This window comes from Triticum aestivum, chromosome 3B, assembly GCF_018294505.1.
Source record: "Triticum aestivum cultivar Chinese Spring chromosome 3B, IWGSC CS RefSeq v2.1, whole genome shotgun sequence".
Lineage (NCBI taxonomy): Eukaryota > Viridiplantae > Streptophyta > Magnoliopsida > Poales > Poaceae > Triticum > Triticum aestivum.
The window spans coordinates 466,467,569-466,489,451 of record NC_057801.1 but is presented as its reverse complement, the minus strand read 5'-3'; positions in this window follow the sequence as shown (position 1 = coordinate 466,489,451).

The window sequence follows — 21,883 nt, the reverse complement described above, 5'->3', positions numbered from 1 at the left end:
GTAGATGGCGGACCGGCTGAGTGCCAGCAGCCGGGCCTCTTCCAGCAGGTCGATGCCGTCTTCTCACACCTACTTCGCCTCTGCCTTCGTGTACATGGTGACGCGAGGCGAGTCAAACTCAATGTCAGTTGGGCTGACGGCCTCGGCCCCGTACACGAGGAAGAAGGGAGTGAAGTCGGTTGCTTTGTTTGGCGTAGTCCGGAGACTCCAGAGGAAGGCCGGTAACTCTTCAATCTAGCAGCCGGCTGAGCGGTCCAGCGGCTTAACCAGTCGGGGCTTGATGTCAAACAAGATGAGGCTGTTTTCTCGTTCCACCTAGCCATTTGACTGCGGATGGGCAAGGGACGCTAAGTCCAGTCAGGTGCCCTGTGTCGCGCGGAAATGGGCCAAGGCGCCTTTGGCGAAGTTCGTGCCATTGTCGGTGATGATGCTATGAGGTACGTTGTACCATACAGTGATGTCTGCGATGAAGGTCACAGTTGTCGGACTGTTCAGCTTCTTGATTGGCTTCGCTTCAATCCAATTTGTGAACTTGTGCACAGCGACCAGCAGATGGTTCATGCCACCACATGCTGTTTTGAATGGGCCCACCATGTCCAGCCCCTAGACGGCAAACTGCCAAGTGAGGGGGATGGTCTTGAGTGCAGAAGCTGGCAGGTGTTGCTTAGAGCTGAAGCGCTGGCACCCCTTGCACTTCTTGACCAACTCCTTGGCGTCGTCCAATGCAGTGTGCTAGAAGAAACCATGGAGGAATGCTTTGGCGGTAAGGGATCTGGAGGCGGGGTGGTGGCCGCATTTGCCTTGGTGAATATCTCGGAGGATTGCCATGCCCTTCTTCGGCTCTACACAGCGCAGGAAGACGCCATTGACGATGCTCCTAACAAGCTCTCTGTTCACTATTGTGTATGCTGCTGCCCGGTGTTGCACCTGTCGGACGAAAATCTCGTCGGCTGGTAGCTCTCTGCTCACCAGGAAGTTGATGATGGGTTGCGCCCAATATGGAGCTTCTACCGCTGTCATCATGGCAACTGGTACCAGGGCGGTTGGGTTGGGAGGCAGCGGGTTGGAGCCGGCTGCCGCTTGCTGCGTTGTTGAAGTCCCTGGGCTTACTCCTGCAGCCCCCGGGCCGGGTTCGAGTGCTGCAGTCCCCAGGCTGCCTGCCGAAGTCCCCGAACCGACTACTGCAGCCCCCAGACCGGGTTGTGAAGTTGTTGGGACGGGTTCAAGTGCTGCAGTCCCCGAGCGGATCCGACTGCTCCAGGGGCAGCCAATACGAAGATGGACGCCGATTCCGGCGACGGCTTGATAGACGGCTTACGCAGGCACTGGAGGGATATGCCGGCTGGTATGGCTTGTGGAGCGGAGCCGATCCGGGCCAGGGCGTCAGCTTGCTCGTTGTCGGCCTGTGGCACGTGAAGGAACTCGCACCCGTCAAAGTGTCCGTTGATCTGTTGGATGAGGAAGCGGTAGCTTTCCATGTTTGCATCCTTGGCATCCCAGTCACTGGACGACTGGTGGACCACCAAGTCTGAGTCGCTATAACACAGCCCGGTGGAAGCCGGCTGCTAGGCCTTGCGATGTTTTTGTTCGGCTGTTGGCTCCGGTCGGAGTCACCAACCGGTGTCTGAGGAGCCTGTTGGGGAACGTAGCAGAAATTCAAAATTTTCCTATGAGTCACCAAGATCTATCTATGGAGAGACTAGCAACGAGAGAGAGGGGAGTGCATCTACATACCCTTGTAGATCGCTAAGCGGAAGCGTTCAAGCGAACGGGGTTGAAGGAGTCGTACTCGTCGTGATCCAAATCACCGGAGATCCTACTGCCGAACAGACGGCACCTCCGCGTTCAACACACGTGCAGCCCGGTGACGTCTCCCATGCCTTGATCCAGAAAGGAGAGAGGGAGAGGTTGGGTAAGACTCCATCCAGCAGCAGCACGACGGCGTGGTGGTGGTGGAGGAGCGTGGCAATCCCGCAGGGCTTCTCCAAGCACCGCGGGAGAGGAGGAGTACTTGGGAGAGGGGGAGGGCTGTGCCAGAACTTGGGGTTGCGGCTGCCCTCCCACCCCTCCACTATTTATAGGTGGGGCGTGAAGGGGGCCGGCCCCCCTAGATCCCATCTAGGGTTGGGGCGGCGGCCAAGGGGGGGATGAGTGCCTCCCAAGTCAAGTGGAGGCCCTCCCCCTTAGGGTTTACCCTCTCCCATGCGCATGGGCCTTGGGTGGCTGGTGCCCCTGGCCCATTAAGGCTAGGGTGCCCCATTTACAGCCCATGCTGCTGTATTGGACGTGGTGGAACAATTTCCGGACCTCCGGACACCTCCGGAATCCTCCGGAACCTTCTGGAAGCTTCCCGGTACAATACCAGAAAAACCCGAACTTTTCCCGGAACCCGAACAACAACTTTCCATATATAAATCTTTACCTCCGGACCATTCCGGAACTCCTCGTGACGTCCGGGATCTCATCTGGGACTCCGAAAAACATTCGGTAACCACGTATATCTATTCCCTATAACCCTAGCATCATCGAACCTTAAGTGTGTAGACCCTACGGGTTCGGGAACCATGCAGACATGACTGAGGCGTTCTCCGGTCAATAACCAACAGCAGGATCTGGATACCCATGTTGGCTCCCACATATTCCACGATGATCTCATCGGATGAACCACGATGTCGAGGATTCAATCAATCCCGTATACAATTCCCTTTGTCTAGTGGTATTGTACTTGCCCGAGATTCGATCGTCAGTATGCCGATACCTTGTTCAATCTCGTTACCGGCAAGTCTCTTTACTCGTTCCGTAACACATCATCCCGTGATCAACCCCTTGGTCACATTGTGCACATTATGATGATGTCCTACCGAGTGGGCCCAAAGATATCTCTCCGTCAACCGGAGTGACAAATCCCAGTCTCGATCCGTGCCAACCCAACAGACACTTTCGGAGATACCTTTAGTTCACCTTTATAGCCACCCAGTTATGTTGTGATGTTTGGTACACCCAAAGCATTCCTATGGTATCCGGGAGTTGCACAATCTCATGGTCTAAGGAAATGATACTTGACATTAGAAAGGCTTTAGCATATGAACTACACGATCTTTGTCCTATGCTTAGGATTGGGTCTTGTCCATCACATCATTCTCCTAATGATGTGATCCTATTATCAACGACATCCATTGTCCATGGTCAGGAAACCGTAACCATCTATTGATCAACGAGCTAGTCAATTAGAGTCTTACTAGGGACATGGTGTTGTCTATGTATCCACACATGTATCTGAGTTTCCTATCAATACAATTGTAGCATGGATAATAAACGATTATCATGAACAAGGAAATATAATAATAATAACCAATTTATTATTGCCTCTAGGGAATATTTCCAACAGTCTCCCACTTGCACTAGAGTCAATAATCTAGTTCACATCGCCATGTGATTAACACTGATAGGTCACATCGCCATGTGACCAACATCCAAAGAGTTTACTAGTGTCACTAAACTAGTTCACATCACCATGTGATTAAGGCTCAATGAGTTCTGGGGTTTGATCATGTTTTGCTTGTGAGAGAGGTTTTAGTCAACGGGTCTGCAACATTCAGATCCATGTGTACTTCGCAAATCTCTAGGTCATATTGTAAATGTTGCTTCCACGCTCCACTTGAAGCTATTCCAAATGGTTGATCCACTATACGTATCTGGTTTGCTACTCAGAGTCACTCGGATAGGTGTTAAAGCTTGCATCGACGTAACCCTTTACGCCGAACTCTTTATCACCTCCATAATCGAGAAACATGTCCTTATTTACTCCAAGGACAATTTTGACCGCTGTCCAATGATCCATTCCTAGATCATTCTTGTACCCCTTGACTAACTCATGGCAAGGCACACTTCCGGTGCGGTACACAGCATAGCATACTATAGAGCCTACCTCTGAAGCATAGGGGACGACCTTCGTCCTTTCTCTCTCTTCTGCCGTGGTCGAGCTTTAACTCTTAACTTCATACCTTACAACTCAGGCAAGAACTCCTTCTTTGACTGATCCATCTTGAACACCTTCAAGATCATGTCAAGGTATGTGCTCATTCGAAAGTACCATTTAGTGTTTTTGATCTATCCTCATAGATCTTGATGCTCAATGTTCAAGTAGCTTAATCCAAGTTTTCCATAAAAAACACTTTTCAAATAACCCTATATGCTTTCCATAAATTCTACATCATTTCCGATCAACAATATGTCAACAACATATACTCATCAGAAATTCTATAGTGCTCCCACTCACTTCTTTGGAAATACAAATTTCTCATAAACTTTGTATAAACCCAAAATCTTTGACCATCTCATCAAAGCGTACATTCCAACTCCGAGATGCTTACTCCAGTCCTTAGAAGGATCGCTGGAGCTAGCATACCTTTTAGCATCCTTAGGATTGACAAAACCTTTCTGATTGTATCGCATACAACCTTTCCTTGCGAAAACTGGTAAGGAAACTCGTTTTGACATCCATTTGGCAGATTTCATAAATGCAGCTAATGCTAACATGATTCCGACGGACTTAAGCATCGCTACTGATGAGAAAATCTCATCGTAGTCAACTTCCTTGAACTTGTGAAAAACTCTTCGCCACAAGTCCAGCTTCATAGACGGTGACATTACCGTCCACGTCTGTCTTCTTCTTAAAGATCCATTTATCTCAATGGCTTGCCAATCATCGGGCAAGTCCACCAAATTCCATGCTTTGTTATGATACATGGATCCTATCTCGGATTTCATGGCTTATAACCATTTGTCGGAATATGGGCCCACCATCGCTTCCCCATAGCTCGTAGGTTCATTGTTGTCTAGCAACATGACCTCTAAGGCAGGATTGCGTACCACTCTGAAGTAGTATGCGTCCTTGTCGACCTACGAGGTTCGGTAGTGACTTGATCCGAAGCATCATGATCACTATCATCAGCTTCCACTTCAATTGGTGTAGATGCCACAGGAACAACTTCCTGTGCCCTTCTACACACTAGTTGAAGTGATGGTTCAATAACCTCATCAAGTCTCCACCATCCTCCCACTCAATTCTTTCGAGAGAAACTTTTCCTCGAGAAAGGACCCGTTTCTAGAAACAATTACTTTTGATTCCAGATCTGAGATAGGAGGTATACCCAACTGTTTTTGGGTGTCCTATGAAGATGCATTTTATCCGCTTTGGGTTCGAGCTTATCATCCTGAAACTTTTTCACATAAGCGTCGCAGCCCCAAACTTTTAAGAAATGACAACTTAGGTTTCTCCAAACCATAGTTCAAACGGCGTCGTCTCAACGGAATTACGTGGTGCCCTATTAAAGTGAGTGAGGTTGTCTCTAATGCCTAACCCATGAACGATAGTGGCAATTCGATAAGAGACATCATGGTACGCACCATATCCAATAGGGTGCAACTATGATGTTCGGACACATCATCACACTATGGTGTTCCAGGCGGTATTAATTGTGAAACACTTTCCACAATCTCTTAATTGCATGCCAAAGCTCGTAACCCAGATACTCATCTCTATGATCATATCATAGACATTTTATCCTCTTGTCACAATGATCTTCAACTTCACTCTGAAATTACTTGAACCATTCAATAATTCAGACTTGTGTTTCATCAAGTAAATATACTCAACTGTCGGATTTTGGGTTCCGGCAGACCCTCTAGATTCGAACACTGGGGTGCGCGCGGAGATTTGGCCCTCTGCCTACCTGCACCTCACCGCCTCGCTATGAACTAAGCAATCAAAGGAACAACACAAGAGACACGAAGTTTATACTGGTTCAGGCCACCATTGTGGTGTAATACCCTACTCCAATGTGTGGTGTGATGGATTGCCTCTTGGACTGATGATGAACAGTACAAGGAAGAACAGCCTCGCGAGGGTCTGTTCTTGGCTGGTGCGATGAACTGCTAGGGGGAGTTCAGTCGCTCTCTCTACTAGTTTCTAGGTGAGGATCCGATTGCCTCTACCTTGTGGTGGCTAGTCCTATTTATAGGCAAAGGCCCAGGTACTCTTCCCAAATATTGAGCGGGAAGGGTGCCAACAATTGGCCATTTTGAAGGGGAACATCTAGTACACTTATCCTGACTAAAGTTGGTCCTCGCCTGTCAAAGGCTCTGGTGGTGACGCCGGCTTGGGCTCCACGATGACTTCCATCCTGCCGTTCTGCTGGTCTTGGTCTTGTTGCACCGAAATGGATGCCTTTGCTTGATGCTCTCGCCTACGCTTGCTCCCTTTGCACCAAAGAGGAAAGAAGGACACTGTGCGGGCTGGCGCCCGCCTAGCGCCCTTGGTCGTCATGGCTTGCGTCATGGGCACCTCGCGAGGTACCCCGCCTTGATATCTCCGCCTCCTCGCAAGCCAGCCTGACGAGGCCGTGCCTGAGGAAGCCTCCTGTCGTCCGCCCCGCGAGGCTTGGCCCCTCGCGAGGGTCTTGAGCTCATGTTGATGAATATGGGCCATGCTGGGCCGCCCCTTGAGCCACGCCGCAGGCCGCATGCAGGCAAGTCTGGGGACCCCCGTTCCCCGAACGCCGACAGTAGCCCCCGGGCCCAAGGCTCTCCCGGACTTGGCTGAGCAGAGAGGCGAAGGGGTAAGTGCGAAGCGCCTCGGGCCCTAACCGCCTGCGGCCTCGGGCGCCCCGTGGCGGTTGATTGGACGTGGGTGGCCCTGCCTCCCCACGCCTCCTTATTTTGCGCCCAGCTAGGCGGACCCGTGGTTGCACACAGTCTTTCCTCTTCTCATCGCTCGGCCATCCCCTGTTCTTCCTCCTCTCGTGCTCTAGTCTCTGCTTCCAATCTAATCTCGAATCCTCCCTCTTCCCGTCGCCATGGCTCCAACGAAGAAGGTAAAAGGGAAGAAACCGATGCCTCCGCCTCGCTCGCCGTCGTTGGCAGCTCCCGCCGTCTATCGGTCGATCATACTCAACCAAGAAGGCTTGGGCAAGGTCAGCTCTGCTCTGGCCACCATCTTCAACGAGTGCGGGAGGACGACGGCTTGGCACGCATCTCACTTCTCCATCGACAGAGTGGTCACTGAGGTCCAATACTTTGCCGACGCACTGTGGGCGGGATTGGTTCCCCCCTTTTCCGATTTCTTCAACGTTGTGCTTTCCCATTACCAGATCCATATGATGCATCTGGGTCCTGAATCCATTACTCTTCTAGCCGTCGTTGCCTTTGTCTATGAGGCGATGATGGGCATCCCTCCTTCGGTTGCCTTGCTGCGGCACTTCTTCTCTCTGCACCTCGTTGATCCCACCCAATGCTCAGGGTGTGTGAGCTTCGTTGCCGCACCAGAAAGAACGGCTTCAGGGATTGATTTCAGCCTTCCTCCATCCGCGCCTGGGTTCCGCGAGCGGTGGCGGTACGTGGATGTAGGGGTACCCAGCCCCCTACTTTTAGAGCCAAAATCGCCTGCTATCCCCAATTCAGGCTGGGGCCAGGAGACCCTCACGAGCCCCCGGCTCATCTTCGTCTGGCATCGGTTTGCGCTCTTGACGGCGCTCGGTGTGACGGCGCCCAAGGTGGTGAGGACTTCCTGCTACGCCGCATTGCTCCTCTCCAGCACCACTCCCGCCGGATGAGGTCCTTCGGCGGGCGTGAAGATCGCATGAGGCTCCAGGAGGAGGACCTCACGCCCGAAGCACTGAGGAAGGTGCTCTTGGTCTTGACCGGGGACCCTTCCCCCGGCAGCATCCGGCATGGGGGGGCTTCACTGTACCTTTGCTCGAACAGGGGCGGCTTTGTGAAGCAGATGCCCGGCTTCGACGAATGGGGGCTGCGCCCCGCCGGCCTCAGGGGTCCTCGCGATAACCCAGTGATGGTGACTACCCTCCTAGTCACCCACGGAGGTCCTTCCTCGAGTGGCGGAGCAGGGAGGCATGAGCTGCCAAAGGCTAAGGGGGCCCCGCCGGAGTGACGACGCCTGGCGGCACTCCTGAGGGGGCATCACCTGAGGCCCGCACTGCTGCGGCTGGGGGCGTTGAGCCGTGGCCCACGGCACCCGTGGTTGAGGCCCCTGGGGCCCCAGCTATCCTTCTTGGTGAGGCGACCGGTGGTGTGCATTAGGACGACGCACCAGACGCTGGGCAGCTTGCCGCTTCTTCCTCGTCGCAGGCTGACCCCTGCGCTCAACTCCTGGGTCGCTTCTTCATGGACTTCGAGGCTCTCCGGAAGAAAAGGGAGGCCTTGGGTGATGACTACCATTACTGCCTGCTGAAGCGCCAGAAGTATTTCGACATTGATGAGTAAGCCTTCCCTTTTCCTAGCTCCTGATCCTCCCGTCGCTTTGGCTGATCCTTGCTCTGCAGGGCCCTTCCTGCCGAGCTCACGGAGATGGCTGAGGAGCCATTCCCCCAGGCTCTGCCCTCTCCACCGCCTTCAAGCGCTCCGAGTTCCAGCAGAGCCCTCGCGGTGAGGCCGGCCAGAGAGGTGAGCCATCCTGTGGTGCATCGCGGCCCAGCGCGCCTCGCGACCCTCCTTCGCGAGCCTTCTCGTGGCATAGCCAGCCTGCCTTGGGCCTCGCGTCTGATCATGGATGGCGATTGGCTGAGGTCGGCCCTGTACTCTTCATTTGGGGAGGGGCTGGACCCTAGCCGGGCTTCTGGCGAGGCGTACCCGGCCATCACGAGGGCGCCAGCCCCCAGCCCCCTGCCTAGAGGGGGAGCACTGATTCGAGGCCCCCGGCGCTTACTTGGGGCGGATGACGACGCAGAAGACGTGCTCGAGCGTGCCCGGAGGCATCCTGCTCTTCACCAAGGGTTTCTCTGGAGGGCGGCTCACGCGGTGAGCCAGCTTGGTGAAGAGCTTGATGATGAAGACGCGCGCCTTGAGGCCGAGGGCCTGCGCCTGGCTGAAGAGAGGCGCAAGCTGGAGGCGGCCGTTGCCCTTGCGCGCCACCAGCATGACCTCGACAATGAGGAGGCTTAGGAGTTGCTGGCGGCCTCCCGGGAGGCCCGTTCCCGGGCTGTCGAGGAGGCCCGAGAAGCTGATCGGCGGCATGAGGCGGTGGATGAGCGGTCGCGGGAACTCCTTGCCCGGTGCCACTCCCTGGAGTAGCAGGTGGAGCTGCACGAGTCGGCCCTTGCATCGATGAAGGTGGCTTCGGTCGACCAGGCAGAGCTCCTGAGATGTGAGCAGGCACTGACGCTGGAAGCTGCTGAGCGCGCACGTGATCTTGAATGTCTGGAGACGAGAGAGCGCCTGGTGTCACAGGCAGAGGATGACGTTGCTGCACGCGAGGCCCGAGTCCTAGAAGAGGTTGAGCGCGGGATGACGACAGCCCACTTGAACCTTGAGCGCGAGTTCGAGGAGAGGCTGGAGTTGATCCGGGTCGAGGCTGAAGGCAGGACCGCTGCCCTGAGGGCCAGGCTGGAGGAAGCGGCGCGGCGGGCCGACGCCTCTCGGGCTGCCCTCGATGCAGCGCAGGAGGAACTGACTACCTCCCACGCCGAGGCGCTCCTTCTTCGCCAGCGGGTGGACGAGGCCGAGGTCGTTGCACGGTAGAATGAGGACGAGATACGCCAGCGGCGGATCCTGGAGCACGAGCATGGCCCCATGCTTGCCAGGCTCCTAGAGAGAGCCAACGCGGCCTTGGGTAACATCTGCGAGGCGGATGTCGACCAGCCCCACGCAGTCAACTATGCTGGCAATCTTCAGTTCTTCACCAACGTGGTGATGCAGCTGGAGGCACGGTCGGCCGGTGCCAACAGGCTGGTGGAGGAGAGGAGCCGCGCCCTGCTCGGACGTGCCTTCTCTCATGTCTTCAGCCACCTTCAGAACATGTTCCCCAACTTCGACTTTGACGCTGCCATCGCTATAGTACCCCAGGCCATCCGGGGCGACCTGGCGTGCTGGGTGGAAGACAACGTGGATGCCCTTGTCAGGGCCTTCGCTTCTGATAACGAAAACGCGGTCGTGGCTGCTGATGAAGGTGACGTGGTGAACGGCCCTTGTGCCGCTGCAGGCGACGCGGAGGACGATGGCGAGGCCAGCGACGCCAGCGATGATTCAGGAGGCATTGGGGGATTTATACGACTAACCGCGTGTTGTCCCTGCTTCCTTACCCTGCGTAGATAGAGTTCGGGCCTTGCCCTGAAGATTGTAAGAGCATTTTGGGAGGGGGAGCCCCTCATGTAAAACTCATATTCGGTGTATTAGTAGATGCGATATCACCCGTACGCCAAGTGATGGTTCAATAACCTCATCAAGTCTCCACCATCCTCCCACTCAATTCTTTTGAGAGAAACTTTTCCTCGAGAAAGGACCCGTTTCTAGAAACAATTACTTTTGCTTCCGGATCTGAGATAGGAGGTATACCCAACTGTTTTTGGGTGTCCTATGAAGATGCATTTTATCTGCTTTGGGTTCGAGCTTATCATCCTGAAACTTTTTCACATAAGCGTCACAGCCCCAAACTTTTAAGAAACGACAACTTAGGTTTCTCCAAACCATAGTTCAAATGGTGTCGTCTCAACGGAATTACGTGGTGCCCTATTAAAGTGAGTGCGGTTGTCTCTAATGCCTAACCCATGAACGATAGTGGTAATTCAACAAGAGACATCATGGTACGCACCATATCCAATAGGGTGCAACTATGATGTTCGGACACATCATCACACTATGGTGTTCCAGGCGGTATTAATTATGAAACACTTTCCACAATGTCTTAATTGCGTGCCAAAGCTCGTAACTCAGATACTCATCTCTATGATCATATCATAGACATTTTGTCTGGACCCCGAACCTAAGTCACACCGATCTAGCATGTAACACATCATATCACTTTGCGGCCTCATGCACTGTATTCCCACGGGTGCCACCTTACCTGGCCCGGGACCGTTGGCGCATTTTGGCTCACGTATATGATAGTGCCGCTAGCATCCATATGACAAAGAATCCGGGATGACATGGCTAGTCGTGAACCCAAAGTGGCACTACCTTATAGGGATAGACATACATGAGCCAACAACGAACGTGTCGGTCATCAGCGAGTGAATCCGGGCTGTAGCAACTGGGCTAGCAGGACTCCGGTAAACCGGGCTGTAGCAGGCTAACAGGACTCCGGTAGACACCGCATGACATTTCCCCGAAGGGACAGACACAGGAACGAACAAGGACACATGCCGGCCAGCCTAAGTGTTCCGGAGCAGTAGCAAGCTACCATGGCTCAGTGGAAGCACTAGGAGACATTTCCCAGTAAGAGAGGCTACCAAGGATAAACAACTAGGTTGTAAGATCCCACACATACCAAGCATTTCAATAACATACACACAATATGCTCGATATGTGCAAATACAACATGGCATCACAACATGACTCTACGACTCAAGTATTTTATTCAATAGGCTCCGAGGAGCGAGATATTACAATCATGGGTCTCATGACCCAACAATCAGAGCATACAAGTCAAAGCACATGCGGAAGCTTAACATGTCTGAGTACAGACATCTACAAATGAAAAGGCTGAGAAGCCTGACTATCTACCAGATCCTGCCGAGGGCACAAGATCGTAGCTGAGGTAACAAGCTAAACGTCGAAGTCCACGCGGTACTACTAGCGAGACTGAAGTCTCTCTACAAAAACATAAATTAAGCCACGTGAGTACAAATGTACCCAGCAAGACTTACATCAGACCTAACTACATATGCATCATTATCAACAAGGGTATGGTGGGGTTTAACTGCAGCAAGCTAGCTTTGACTTGCTGGCTATCCTAAACTACGACTACAAGTAACACTTTTGAGGTGGCGCACACGAGTCCACATATTCACCATATCAATACACCACTATGGATCCGCTCCCGTCTCCCTACGAGAACGCCATCCATAGCACTCACGCTTATCTTGCGTATTTTAGAGTATCCAGTTTCACTTGTCTATGAACTGTACAGGCAACCCAGAAGTCCTTTACCGCGGACACGGCTATTCGAATAGATAATGTTAACCCTGCAGGGGTGTACTTCTTCACACACGCTCTCACCTCTTACCGCCTTTACACGACATGTACTCGGCAACCTTCAAGCGGAAGCCCAGCGAGGGTGTCGGCCACGACCAGACTAACCACACAAGTCTCTCGTCCAGGTTTATCGCCTATTCGGGTTCCATCCGCAAGGAGATTCGGCCGGGGTGTCGCTCACGGCCCCAAACGATGTGAGCAGGGTTCCCAAGCCCACCATCCGGGTGCCACTTGGTACACCGTGCCATTGTGCCTAGTCTGTCCCAAGCCCACCTGTACCAGGTGCCACTTGGTAGACTACTAACACTACCTACAAACACCAGAAACTAGTTGCAACTCCTGGACAGAGATCAAGTTGATTAATAAGCCTAGAGGGGCCGAGTTACCGGAACCCAATGTGTGGTAGTAGTTGTTCATGGATCACAAACACAGAACTCAGTTCCTGAGGACGGTTTCAATGAGACAACCCACCATGTACTCCTACATGGCCTCTCACCGCTACCTTTACCAAATTGTGTTCACACACTTAGCTCACACATAGTAGGACCTGTTCACACACCTCTGATTCATCCCCGATGAATCAGACCTGACTCAACTCTAAGCAGTAGCAGGCATGCCAAACAATCATGGATGAGTAGGCACATCAGGGCTCAAACAACTCCTACTCATGCTAGTGGGTTTCATCTATTTACTGTGGCAATGATAGGTCTTGCAGAGGAAAGGGGTTCAACTACCGCAGCATTTAACAGTTGAATCGTTGTTGTCCTAATGCAGCAGAAAGAGCAGGAGCAAGAGAGTGGGATTGTATCGGAATGAACAAGGGGGTTTTGCTTGCCTGGCACTTCTGAAGATAATATAGCTCTTCATCGGTGTCATCGATCTCATCATCGGAACCACATCTACAGAGAGGGAACAATTACCGGCAACAGAGAGGAAACACAATCAATGCAATGCACATTATGATGCATGATCATGACATGGCAACATGCTGGTGTTTTGAGCTAATGCAGCTAGCAAAAAAGTTAAATGAAGTTGGTTTGAACCCTAAGTTCAAATCCAAACTCCATATGTGAAATTCAAATGCCATTTATATGATTGGTCCTAAACAGCAGCTATAAGTTGTTCTAACATGCATGAAAACAGTACAGATGGATAGATTGGATTTTTCTGATAATTTGTCATATATAAATTATTTCATTTGGAGTTACGGTTGATTTTATATGAATTTTAGAAGTTTATAATATTTTCTGGAATTTCCTGATTTAAGTTTAATCCAGAAAATGATTTACTGCGTCATCCTGACGTCATTGTGACATCCGCAGGTCAACTGACCCAGTCCAGGTCAAACCTGACCAGTGGGTCCCGTGTATCAGTGACTAACTAAACTAACCTAGTTTAATTAGTACTAACCTAGGTTAAACTAATTAAGTTTAAACCTAAACTAGATTAATTAGTCGGACTGATCCCACTTGTCATAAACCAAGGGGGTTAAACTGGGTCCACCCTGGGTCAACTTGGTCAGCGGGGTCAAACTCGCCGGCGTTTAGCCGCCGGCGAGTCCAGACGCGGCGGCGAGCTGCGGAAACGCTGCTCAGGGTGCCATTCGCCGCGCGGTTTGCTCCTATGCGCTCCTGGGAGTGAGCCGAATCGTCTGGTGGCGGTGGCTGAGCTCGAGATGGCCGGGAACGGTGCCGGTGATGACCACCACGGCGTCCGGAGTTCAAACATCGTCGGATTCGACGCCACAGCGCGCGGCAGGATAAGCGGTTTGCACCTACGGACTCTACGCGTGCTCACGAACCCAACGGGAACACCCACGGGACCAATAGGTCACCGGAGCTTCGTCGGTGACGAGGTCGTGCGGCGGCGCACTCTCGACCTTGACGGAAACAACGGCTACGGCGAGAACTAGGGCACATAATTAGGGGGAACGATGCAGGGGCTCACGGAGATCACGATGAGACGGTTGGCATGCTCAGGGAAGGCATGGGGCGACGGGACGGCGACGGCGATCTCCGACGACCGAAGCTTGAAGACGAGTCGAGGCGGTCGAGTTGGGGCGTCCGAGCGCTCGGGGCTTGCTCGAGGCGGTGTAACGGGCGGTGGCGGAGCTTGCAGACTACACGGGGAGGCGAGAGGAGCATGGTGGGTGTGGTGGCAGCGAATGACGGCAGCAGCTCTTTGTTCGGGCGAAGAACGAAGAGGGAGAGGGGAAAATAGCCAGGGAAGAAGGGGAGGTCGGCACGGCCTCGTCCACGTCTCCTGGCGCGTGGTTAGGGAGAAGGAGGCGTCGACACAACGAAGCAGGAGGTGGCAGGGGCGCGCCTGCGTGCATCGGCCACGCGTGCCCGTCCCTCTGGCAAGAGGAAGACGACAGGAGGAGGTGGGCTGGGCCAGGTGGCTGGGCTGGCCGACTGGGCCGGCCAGCTGGGCTGCGGTAAGTCAGGTGAGGTTTCCTTTCTTTTCTAATTTTCTTCTGTTTTCTATTCTGCTAATTTGTTTCTGGATTTGGAAAAATACTAAATCACTTCATAAAATCCTGAAATAAATTTATAGGCACTGTTTAATTATTTTCAATAGCCCCCAAGTACTTCCAGGATTATTTGGACACTTAAAAATATTTATAGGATTTAAATGTCCAAATTCAAATACTTATGAATTAACTCAAAAATCCATAAATGACCTAAAAATATGTGCATCATTTTTGGCAGAGGTTTTCACCTTTACCAGAAATCATGAACATTTTCAGAGGGCATTTTGGGTTCATTGAAAAAGATTTTATTTTGACCCTAGTTGAATTCATTAGCTGCTAGGGTTTATCAGTCCCCATTTCAAGTTTCTTTCTAATTTAAACATGATGCAAGAACCAAGCTAGACCAAGTGCAAGGTAAAGCTAGGGATGTGACACATTTTATCCTCTTGTCACAATGATCTTCAACTTCACTCTAAAATTACTTGAACCATTCAATAATTCAGACTTGTGTTTTATCAAGTAAATATACTCAACATCTACTCGAATCATCTGTGAAGTAAGAACATAACGATATTCACTGCATGCCTCAGTACTCATTGGACTGCATACATCAAAATGTGTTACTTCCAACAAGTTGCTATCTTGTTCCATATTACTGAAAAATGAGGCTTTTCAGTCATCTTGCCCATGTGGTATGATTTGCATATCTCAAGTGATTCAAAATCAAGTGAGTCCAAACAATCCATCTACATGGAGTTTCTTCATGCGTATACACCAATAGACATGGTTCGCATGTCTCAAACTTTTCAAAAACGAGTGAGTCCAAAGATCCATCAACATGGAGCTTCTTCATGCGTTTTATACCAATATGACTTACATGGCAGTGCCACAAGTAAGTGGTACTATCATTACTATCTTATATCTTTTGGCATGAAAATGTGTATCACTATGACCGAGATTCAATAAACCATTCCTTTTAGGTGCAAGACCATTGAAGGTATTATTCAAATGAACAGAGTAACCATTATTCTCCTTAAATGAATAACCGTATTGCGATAGACATAATCCAATCATGTCTATGCTCAATGCAAACACCAAATAACAATTATTTAGGTTTAACACCAATCTCGATGGTAGAGGGAGTGTGCGATGCTTGATCATATCAACCTTGGAAACAACTCCAACACATATCGTCAGCTCACCTTTTGCTAGTCTCCTTTTATTCCAAAGCTTTTATTTCGAGTTACTAACACTTAGCAACCGAACCGGTATCTAATACCCTGGTGCTACTAGGAGTACTAGTAAAGTACACATTAACATAATGTATATCCAATATACTTCCGTCGACCTTGCCTGCCTTCTTATCTACCAAGTATCTAGGGTGGTTCTGCTTTAGTGTCCGTTCCTCTCATTACAGAAGCACTTAGTCTCGGGTTTGGGTTCAACCTTGGGTTTTCACTAGAGCAGCAACTATTTTTGCCGTTTCATGAAGTATCCCTTCTTGCCCTTGTCCTTCTTGAAACTAGTGGTTTTACTAACCATCAACAATTGATGCTCCTACTTGAGTTCTACTTTTGCGGTGTCAAACATCGCGAATACTTCAAGGATCATCATATCTATCCCTGATATGTTATAGTTCATCACGAAGCTCTATCAGCTTGGTGGCAATGACTTTGGAGAAACCTCACTATCTCATCTGGAAGATCAACTCCTACTCGATTAAAGTGATTGTTATACTCAGACAATCCGAGCACAAGCTCAACGATTGAGCTATTTCTCCCTTAGTTTGCAGGCTAAGAAAACCGTCGGAGGTCTTATACCTCTTGACGTGGGCACGAGCCTGAAATCCCAATTGCAGCCCTCGAAACATCTCGTATGTTCCGCGACGTTTCTAAAACGTCTTCGGTGCCTCTACTCTAAACCATTTAACTGATCTATCACGTAGTTATCAAAACATGTATGTCAGATGTTCGCAACATCCACAGACTACGTTTGAGGTCCAGCACACCGAGCGGTGCATTGAGGACATAAGCCTTCTACGAAGCAACGAGGACAATCCTCAGTTTACTGACCCAGTCCGCATAGTTGCTACTATCAACATTCAACTAAAATTTCTCTAGGAACATATCTAAAACTGTAGAACTAAAGCGCGAGCTACGACATAATTTGCAAGAATCTTTTGACTATGTTCAGGATAATTCAGTTCATCTTATGAACTCCCACTCAGATAGACATCCCTCTAGTCATGTAAGTGATTACATGATCCGAGTCAACTAGGCCGTGTCCGATCATCACGTGAGACGGACTAGTAATCATCGGTGAACATCTTCATGTTGATCGTATCTACTATACGACTCATGCTCGACCTTTTGGTCTCTTGTGTTCCGAGGCCATGTCTGTACATGCTAGGCTCGTCAAGTTAACCTAAGTGTTTCGCATGTGTAAATCTGGCTTACACCCGTTGTATGTGAACGTTAGAATCTATCACACCCGATCATCACGTGGTGCTTCGAAACGACGAACTTTCGCAACGGTGCACAGTTAGGGGGAACACTTTCTTGAAATTTTAATGAGGGATCATCTTATTTACTACCGTCGTTCTAAGCAAATAAGATGCATAAACATGATAAACATCACAAATCAAAAGTGACATGATATGGCTAATATCAATTTGCTCCTTTTGATCTCCATCTTCGGAGCTCCATGATCATCATCGTCACCGGCATGACACCATGATCTCCATCATCGTGTCTCCATGAAGTTGTCTCGCCAACTATTACTTCTACCACTATGGCTACCGGTTAGCAATAAAGTAAAGTAATTACATGGCGTTGTTCAATGACACGCAGGTCATACAATAAATTAAGACAACTCCTATGGCTCCTGCCGGTTGTCATACTCATCGACATGCAAGTCGTTATTCCTATTACAAGAACATGATCAATCTCATACATCACATATCATTCATCACATTCTTTTTGGCCATATCACATCACTTAGCATACCCTGCAAAAACAAGTTAGACGTCCTCTAATTGTTGTTTGCATGTTTCACGTGGCTGCTATGGGTTTCTAGCAAGAATGTTTCTTACCTACGCAAAACCACAACGTGATATGCCAATTGCTATTTACCCTTCATAAGGACCCTTTTCATCGAATCCGATCCGACTAAAGTGGGAGAGACTGGCACCCACTAGCCACCTTATGCAACAACTGCATGTCAGTCGGTGGAACCTGTCTCACGTAAGTGTACGTGTAAATTCGGTCCGGGCCGCTTCATCCCACAATGCCGCTGAATCAAGATTGGACTAGTAACGGTAAGCATATTGAACAAAATCAATGCCCACAACTACTTTGTGTTCTACTCGTGCATAGAATCTACACAATAGACCTAGCTCTGATACCACTGTTGGGGAACGTAGCAGAAATTCAAAATTTTCCTACGAGTCACCAAGATCTATCTATGGATAGACTAGCCACGAGAGAGAGGGGAGTGCATCTACATACCCTTGTAGATCGCTAAGCGGAAGCGTTCAAGAGAACGGGGTTGAAGGAGTCGTACTCGACGTGATCCAAATCACCGGAGATCCTAGTGCCGAACGGATGGCACCTCCGCGTTCAACACACGTGCAGCCCGGCGACGTCTTCCATGCCTTGATCCAGCAAGGTGAGAGGGAGAGGTTGGGGAACACTCCATCCAGCAGCAGCACGACGGCGTGGTGGTGGTGGAGGAGTGTGGCAATCCTGCAGGGCTTTGCCAAGCACCGCGGGAGAGGAGGAGTACTTGGGAGAGGGGGAGGGCTGCGCCAGAACTTGGGGTTGCGGCTGCCCTCCCACCCCTCCACTATTTATAGGTGGGGAGAGAAGGGGGCCGCCCCCCCTAGATCCCATCTAGGGTTGGGGCGGCGGCCAAGGGTGGGAGGAGTGCCTCCCAAGTCAAGTGGAGGCCCTCCCCCTTAGGGTTTCCCCTCTCCCACGCGCATGGGCCTTGGGGGGCTAGTGCCCCTGGCCCATTAAGGCTAGGGCGCCCCCTTTACAGCCCATGCTTCTGTATTGGACGTGGTGGAACAATTTCTGGACCTCCGGACCCCTCCGGAATCCTCCGGAAACTTCTGGAAGCTTCGCGGTACAATACCAGAAAAACCCGAACTTTTCCCGGAACCCGAACAACAACTTTCCATATATAAATCTTTACCTCCGGACCATTATGGAACTCCTCGTGACGTCCAGGATCTCATCCGGGACTCTGAACAACATTCGGTAACCACGTATATCTATTCCCTATAACCCTAGCGTCATCGAACCTTAAGTTTGTAGACCCTACGGGTTCGGGAACCATGCAGACATGACCGAAACGTTCTCCGGTCAATAACCAACAGCGGGATCTGGATACCCATGTTGGCTCCCACATGTTCCACGATGATCTCATCGGATGAACCACGATGTCGAGGGTTCAATCAATCCCGTATACAATTCCCTTTGTCTAGCAGTATTGTACTTGCCCGAGAATCGATCGTCGGTATGCCGATACCTTGTTCAATCTCATTACCAGCAAGTCTCTTTACTCGTTCCGTAACACATCATCCCGTGATCAACCCCTTGGTCACATTGTGCACATTATGATGATGTCCTACCGAGTGGTCCTAGAGATACCTCTCCGTCAACCGGAGTGACAAATCCGAGTCTCGATTCGTGCCAACCCAACAGACACTTTTGGAGATACCTGTAGTGCACCTTTATAGCCACCCAGTTACATTGTGACGTTTGGTACACCCAAAGCATTCCTACGGTATCCGGGAGTTGCACAATCTCATGGTCTAAGGAAATGATACTTGACATTAGAATGCTTTAGCATATGAACTACACGATCTTTGTGCTATGCTTAGGATTGGGTCTTGTCCATCACATCATTTTTCTAATGATGTGATCCCGATATTAATGACATCCAATGTCCATGGTCAGGAAACCGTAACCATCTATTGATCAACGAGCTAGTCAATTAGAGGCTTACTAGGGACATGGTGTTGTCTATGTATCCACACATGTATCTGAGTTTCCTATCAATACAATTATAGAATGGATAATAAACGATTATCATGAACAAGGAAATATAATAATAATAATCAACTTATTATTGCCTCTAGGGCATATTTCCAACAGAGCCGACGGGCGCACCTTCTCAGAAGCGTCCACCTGGATGTCTGACTTCATCGAGGAGTCAGCAGTGGCGTATTTGTCCGCCACGACCAGGAGCTCGTCCAGGGTGGTCGGTTCGTCGCACAGGAGTCGGTGCTTCACCAAGATGCCTTCTCTGCTGCCGGCGGTGAAGTATTTGATTGCTTGCACCTCGTGCACCCCTTCGTAGGAGTTGCGCAGCTCGGCCCAATGCGTCAGGTAGTCACAGGTAGACTCAGTCAGGCCTTGGACGCACATGGAGAGTTGGCGAGGCTTAGGCTTCCGCTTGTAGGTGCTGGTGAAGTTGCGGATGAAGACATCGGTGAAGTCCAACCAGCTATTGACGTTGTACGGCTTGAGGCTGTTGAGCCATCTCCGGGCCGTTCCCTGTAGCATGAGCGAAACATACTTCACGACAACTCGCTTGTTGCCATTTGCTATGCTGACGGCCGTGGAGTAGTCGACCAGCCAGTCCTCTGGCTTCATGGAGCCATTGTATTTTGCAGTATCTCGAGGAAGTGAGAACCCTTTGGGGAAGGGCTCGTCGCGAATGCGGGGGCTGAAGCAGGTCGGGTCGATTGCATCTTCTTCTTCTACCGCCTGTGACCGAGCAAGCCGGTCGACCCGGTGGCACGCGTCATTCTCTCTGACTCCTTCACAGGGGCCTAGCCAGCCTCCGAGAGTCGGATGATCAACAGGCGGTGGGGAAACGCGCCTCTACCTTCGAGGAGGAGGCGGGCGGTCTCCCCATCCCTCTTCTGCTCGTGGGCGAGCATCTTGGTCACGCACAATCATGATGTGGGTGCACCGACTGCGGCTAGCAGCCGGCTCTTGGTCTCGTCGATCATGAGCGCCGCCTGTTGGGGACCAAGAGGTCGCCCCATGCTTGCGGCGCGGGGGAGGGAGGGATGGTTTTCGACTTGCTCGCTGGGTTCCACCATACGGCGGCTAGCTTCCTGCTTCATGGTAGCCGCGTCGAGGAGCTGCAGGAGGCGTGCCATTTGGTCGCGATACTCGTCACCCTCCAGGTGGTCCAATTCGTCTGCCGCGGCCTGGGCGGCGCGCAAGTTCTCCATCAGGGTGGCATAGACTGGGCACCCGGCTCCGAGCAAGCTGGCGATAACCACCCCGCGCTGCCAAAATGTGCCCATTCGGCTAGGTTCGCCACCAGCTGGCATGCCACCCACGGCGTGGTCGATCTCGCACTGGTAGGCTTCAGTGAGGAGCCTCATGGACGCCAACTTGTTGGCGTTTTCGAGGAACAAGACGTAGTATGTCTCTAGCATCGCTCCGTTGGCGTTCGCCGCCACGGGCGTGGACAGACCCTGCATCACCGTCTACAATAGGTCCTGGTCGGCCCCGTTAGAGGCTCCATCGTGGCTAGTGACTAGCACCTCTCTGATGGTGCTGGCACTGGCGTTGATGACCGCGGGAGGGAACGGGTCGTCAATGATCACCACATTGCCAGGGAAGTGCTACCTCTTGAGCATGTGTTGGTTTTCCCTTGAAGAGGAAAGGGTGTTGCAGCAAAGCAACGTAAGTATTTCCCTCAGTTTTTGAGGTATCAATCCAGCAGGAGACTACACACAAGTCGCCTCGTACCTACACAAACAAATAAGAACCTTGCAAACAACGCGATAAAGGGGTTGTCAATCCCTTCAAGGCCATTTGCGAAAGTGAGATCTGATAGAGATAGTAAGATTTTTTTTGGCATTTTTCTGATATAGATTGGAAAGTAAAGATTGCAAAATAAACGGTGGCAGAAATTGGCTAGTCGAAGGAAAATAATATGATGAAATACAGACTCGGGGGCCATAGGTTTCACTTGTGGCTTCTCTCAAGATAGCATAAGTATTACGGTGGGTGAACAAATTACTGTCGAGCAATTGATAGAAAAGTGCATAGTTATGAGAATATCTAGGCATGATCATGTATATAGGCATCACGTCCATGACAAGTAGGCCGAAACAATTCTTCATCTACTACTATTACTCCACACATCGACCGCTATCCAAGATGCATCTAGAGTATTAAGTTCATAAGAACAGAGTAACGCATTAAGCAAGATGACATCATGTAGAGGGATAAACTCAAGAAATATAATATAAACCCCATCTTTTTATCCTTGATGGCAACAATACAATACGTGCCTTGTTGCCCCTGCTGTCACTGGGAAAGGACACTGCAAGATTGAGCCCAAAGCTAAGCACTTCTCCCGTTGCAAGAAAGATCAATCTAGTAGGCCAAACCA